General features: G+C 40.3%; 1 long non-coding RNA gene across 1 annotated transcript; it reads right to left on the bottom strand.

The window, feature by feature from the left end:
• Window positions 1-1876: 1876 nt before the first annotated feature.
• Window positions 1877-5934, bottom strand: LOC139760971 (uncharacterized). Its single transcript, XR_011715442.1, has 4 exons — window positions 5855-5934; window positions 3604-3684; window positions 2593-2681; window positions 1877-1965 (listed from the first exon to the last, which is right to left on the bottom strand). It is a non-coding gene; the product is annotated as an uncharacterized lncRNA (long non-coding RNA).
• Between the last annotated feature and the right edge of the window lie 213 nt (window positions 5935-6147).

Raw genomic sequence — 6147 nt, 5'->3', positions numbered from 1 at the left:
GAATTTCACTGTCTTTTGCGAGGCGCGTCGTTCAAACAGAAACATTCGGAGGAACCAGACCACTACTGATATCGAATGGGCAAACCTAATGGTAAGACGTTCCACAACATAAACATGCTAACGCTATTCTGTCCACAAGAAGAAAAAATGAAGGCAGTTATATTGAAATTCCTTCATACAAATAAAAGACAATTCTATCATTCAGGGTTATCCCTGGACCAATTTCTATGAAACACAACTGGTGATATATGACTTTACTAAATACCCTTGCAGCCCAAGGATGCGCCTCTTCCAGTAGCAAGGAAATGTAGACGCCTTTGGAGTAAGAAGTCCTATGACGAGACTGTACTCTCAATGATACAGGCTCGCTAAAAGGTGACCTTTTCACTCGCGTGCAAACTCGGAACAAGCCAGTCCCGTAACACCTATATACACACATGATAAGATAGATAATTTGGTTCACTACTCACCGTTTGCAGCTACGATGTAAAGATGACGTAGCTGCACTCGTCGTCATCATCTGGAGGCAAGTCATCCTCTTGCCTCCATCTCTCCGGATCTGAAAACCAATAAATCTTAAGAAACATTTTTTTTTCATATATAAATAAAAAAATATTTAGATATATAAAATCCTACGACGCATTACAATATACAATGCTAATTTGTCTCCACGGGGTCTAGTGAAAATCAGAACTAATTTTCTGATCTATGTCATTTGCCTTCAACAGGAAAAGTAATTAGTCAGAAATTCTAATCAATATCAATCATCAGCAAATTGGACACTCAGCTGGATTCCGGGAATCCACGAGAAAATTTCTTTTGACGCAGTTTTATTAAATACAAAATATTTCCGGATGTTTCTTCAAGGGTTATATCATATCGCGTGAGATGGTCATGCGATCAGTTAGATCTGGCTAGGCAGGTTTGTCTTGATCCGGCTCCTAGTCAAGGGGATTCCAGCGACATTCTTTTCAACACACACAATAAATAATGGACATAAACTCCGCTGAACACAAGGCACCGGGTATGATCAGCCCTGGCCTTTGACCTGACCCTGACCGAACTCAAGGTTCGTCCCGTCGTGCTCAAGGGACTACTATGAGCTGAAAACATGGACTCCCAATGCACCTTAGCAAGGCATCGCCGCGGGGAATTACAATTTCAGTCCTCGTTTTCTGTCGTCTCAATCTGACTGACTTCACTCAAGTAGTTTAAAAAAAATATTTCAAAACTACTTTTTGAAACGCTTTCACCACAAACTACTATTCTAAAGGATTTTTCTACACAAGTCTAAACTACTTTTTGAAACGCTGATACCATCACAAACTACTTTATTCAAAGGATCTTTCTCACTGAATTTGTCGTATCAACGGTCTTTTTCGAAGCCTGTAACAATTTCAGGAATTTCAGTCTTTTTTGCCAGGCGCGTCGTCCAAACAGAAACATTCGGAGGAACCAGACTCACTACTGATATCACATGGGCAAACCTAATGGTAAACCGTTCCATGGCATAAACATGCTTAACGCTATTCTGTTTACAAGAAGAAAAAATGAAGGCAGTTATATTGAAATTCCTTCTTCATACAAATAAAAGACAATTCTATCATTCAGGGTTATCCCTGGACCAATTTCTATGAAACACAACTGGTGATATATGACTTTACTAAATACTCTTGCAGCCCAAGGATGCGCCATGTACAGTAGCAAGAAATGTAGACTCCTTTGGAGTAAGAAGTCCTATGACGAGACTGTACTCCCAATGACACAGGCTCGCCAAAAGGTGACTTTTCACTCGGGTGCAAACTCGGAACAAACCAGTCCCGTAACACCTATATATACACACATGATACGATAGATAATTTGGTTCACTACTCACCGTTTGCAGCTACGATGTAAAGATGACGTAGCTGCACTCGTCGTCATCATCTGGAGGCAAGTCATCCTCTTGCTTCCATCTCTCCGGATCTGAAAACCAATAAATCTTAAGAAACAATTTTTTTCTTCATATATAAATGAATAAATAAATACAAAAATATATAAAATCCTACGACTCATTACAGTTTAAAATGCTAATAAATTTGTCGTAATAACAGTCTTTTTCGAAACCTGTAATAACTTCAGGAATCTGTCTTTTTTGCGAGGCGCGTCGTCCAAACAGAAACATTCAGAGGAACCAGACTCACTACTGATATCGAATGGGCAAACCTAATGGTAAAACGTTCCACAACATAAACATGCTAACGCTATTCTGTCCACAAGAAAAAAAATGAAAGCAGTTATATTGAAATTCCTTCTTCATACATATAAAAGACAATGCTATCATTCAGGGTTATCCCTGGACCAATTTCTATGAAACACAACTGGTGATATATGACTTTACTAAATACCCTTGCAGCCCAGGGATGCGCCACTTCCAGTAGCAAGGAAATGTAGACTCCTTTGGAGTGAGACGTCCTATGACGAGACTGTACTCCCAGTGACACAGGCTCGCTAAAAGGTGACCTTTTCACTCCCGTGCAAACTCGGAACAAGCCAGTCCCGTAACATCTATATACATATATGATACGATAGATAATTTGGTTCACTACTCACCGTTTGCAGCCACGATGTAAAGATGACGTAGCTGCAATCGCCGTCATCATCTGGAAGCAAGTCATCCTCTTGCCTCCATCTCTCCGGATCTGAAAACCAATAAATCATAATTTTTTTTTTCATATATAAATGAATAAATATAAAGATATATAAAATCCTACGACTCATTACAATATAAAGTGCTAATAAATTTGTCTCCACGGGGTCTAGTGAAAACCATGCACCTTAGCAAGGAGGCATCGCCGCGGGAAATTGCAATTTCAATCCTCGTTTTCTGTCGAGTCTCAGTTTGACTGACTTCACTCACTTCACTCATGTAGTTTAAAAAAAAAAAAAAAAAAATCTTCCAAAACTACTTTTTGAAACGCTTTCACCACAAACTACTACTTTAAAAGATTTTTCTACACGAGTCTAAACTACTTTCTGAAACGCTGTTACCATCCCAAACTACTTTATTCAAAGGATTTTTCTACACGTCACTGAATTTGTATTAAACAGAGTCTTTTTCGAAACCTGTTATAATTTCGGGAATTTCGCTGTCTTTTTTGCGAGGCGCGTCGTCTAAACAGAAACACATTCGGAGGAACCATTCTCAATACTGAAGTCGAATGGGCAAACCTAGTGGTAAAACGTTCCATAGCATAAACATACTAACGCTATTCTGTCCACGAGAAGAAAATGAAGGCAGTTATATTGAAATTCCTTCTTCATTCATATAAAAGACAACTCTATCATTCAGAATTATCCATGGACCAATTTCTATGAAACAGAGCTGGTGATATACAGGACTTTTCTAAATACTCTTGCAGCCCAAGGATGCACCACGAACAGTAGCAGGGAAATGTCGACTCCTTTTGAGTGAGAAGTCCTATGACAAAACTGTTCTCCCAATGACACGTCCTCGCCAAAAGGTGACTTTTCACTCGCGTGCAAACTCGGAACAAGCCAATCCCATAACACCTATATACATACATACATATATGACATTAGGTAATTTGGTTCACGACTCACCGTTTGCAGCCACGATGTAAAGATGACGTAGCTGCACTCGTCATCATCTGAGAGCAAGTCCTCTTGCCTCCATCTCTGGATCTGAAAACCAATAAATATTAAGAAATTTTTTCATTCAAATAAATTAAAGATATATAAAATCCTACGACTCATTACAATATCCAGCGCTAATAAATTTGTCTCCACGGGGTCTAGTGCAAATCAGAACTAATTTTCTGATCCATGTCATTTGCCTTCAACAGGAAAAGTAATTAGTCAGAAATTCTAATCATTATCAATCATCTGCAAATTGGACACAGCTGGATTCCGGGAATCTACGAGAGAAATTTTCTTTTGACGCAGTTCTACTAAATACAAAATATTCCGGGTGTTTCTTCCGGGGTTATATTATATCGTGTGAGATGATAATGCGATCAGTTCACAAATATTCATGAAGTGTTTTGATAAGACCGACTTACTCCCTCGTTCGTTTGTAACAGCGCTGCTATCTGCAGCAGTGACAACCTGCAGATGGTACCGAACTAGAAAGAAGACGAATCTAATACACGGTACAGAGACCATCCCTAACCCTACGGTAAGAGGTCAACCCTAACCCCTTCGTAACACTCCCATCCCCGTAACAGTGAGAAACGATAACTTATGACTGAGTAAACTAATCTAGCTCTATGACGGTGATGAAAGTCAATCCTGCGACATTGGCTGACCTCACCCTAACCTCGCCACACGTCTGGCCTGTCGTAACGATATCACACTCACTTGAGCTCTTCAAATAGAAGTTTAGTTGCAAAGTTATGTGGATCTGGTGAAACGAGCGTTATAAACAATAGCTTAATAGGTAGCATAAGCCAGGCTATCATACGGAAACGAGACAAGACCGTAAATCATTTAGACAATCATTTAATTAACGATTCGCGGCCTGGATTTCCACGAAACCGCTAACGTCTGACACATCCGTTTGATTCCTTTTATGATATAATCAACATTTAAGATGAAAGTAATGCGTCTGATGTCCTCCGTTAATATTTTCAAAAACATTTGGATATAGTTCCACATCAAGGGTTACAAAGTCACATATTGAAGATGGAGGTGTATTTCGGTAGCGAGAAAACTGGTTGACTGGCCGTAAAGTAAGAGTCGTAGTTAACGGGCAAGCCTCAAAATGGTTAGACGTCAAATGCGGTGTGCCACAGAGATCAGTAATAAGACCAGTTCTCCTTATACACATAAAAATTAGCAGACGATGCTAAGCTGGGCTATAAAGCTACAAGAGTAATTAAACGTGTACAGCTGCAAGCTGACAAACATAAAAGTGATGGACTGGGTTCACTAGTGGCAAAGCAATTCTAATATCGATATCTACGCATAAAATTTACATGAATTTCTCCTGGAGTCATCTGTTGGCTATCTTTCTTTCACCGCACTAACATCTATGTTCCTGATCTCTCCTACTATCACAAACATCCTCGTAAAGACTCGATGGTCCGTGCTGCTTGCATTTCCTTGTATTCCTTTGCATAACCGAGTGTCGAACCTTTGTGCTCAGGAGCCGTATTATCATGCTCATGGGCGAACATCAATATAATCACCACCAATATCACCATCACTAATGCCACCAACACAGCGTAATCACCACACTTATCACCATCACCAAACCCATCACCAGCAACACCACACTCACCATCATCACCACACCCACCACCACCACACCACCAGCAACACAAGCATGAGAATAGGAAATCTGTGAGTCTATCTGGAGTATTGCCAGCGTGAGCTCGCCAGAGACCTCGGCAGCGTCGAGGGACATAACCCACTGTAGGAGTCGTACCCTAACATTCCGGGGTTGTGACAATTTTCAAAAGAAATTCTACCTTGAAGCTACATTTTAACGTGATCAAACACTAACGTACACCATCTAACATAACATACTTTTAGTTTTATCGTTATGTTTACCATTCATAAATAACGTAACACCGTACAAGGAAACTTAAGACGTTTCTATTACACTTCTCTGGAGCACGAAGGTATCACCCTTGGATATGAAGGCCTGGCCTTCGATCCGATCAATCAGGATCAGGTCAGAAGCCAAGCCATCAAACCAAGAGGATGTACCACTGAGCTCAGTGATCTCATGAGGTGTGAGGCACATGGCGAATCTCTTCAACTCTGTTTTCTCATATTTTTACAAATGCGATGCACTAAACTATATTCGTACCTTAACGGGAGACTCATACCGCAAACAATACTAACTCACCGTCCATCCAGGGCACCAATTTGAAGGAAAAATTAACCGAAATCTTGCAGGCAAGAATACCCTCGGTCAGCCACTGTTTACAGATGGCGCTCGCAAACGTGTCAAGGATGAAACGCTTACCCAGTAAAAACAGGGTCGGTGACGGCTTCGCTGGAAAACGATTCGGTGTATGCTGGACCTTATTGCCTATATGAGTTTTAAATCACTACGTTGAGCTATCTTTTATTGTTCATTAAATATTCATAAACATGATGAAGGCGCCCACGAAACAGTACATGTTAACAGACGTGTAA

This window comes from Panulirus ornatus, chromosome 38 (genome assembly GCF_036320965.1).
Source record: "Panulirus ornatus isolate Po-2019 chromosome 38, ASM3632096v1, whole genome shotgun sequence".
In the NCBI taxonomy this organism is placed as follows: Eukaryota; Metazoa; Arthropoda; class Malacostraca; order Decapoda; family Palinuridae; genus Panulirus; species Panulirus ornatus.
The sequence above is the reverse complement of the archived record's forward strand: the minus strand, read 5'-3'. Positions and strand labels throughout refer to the sequence as shown.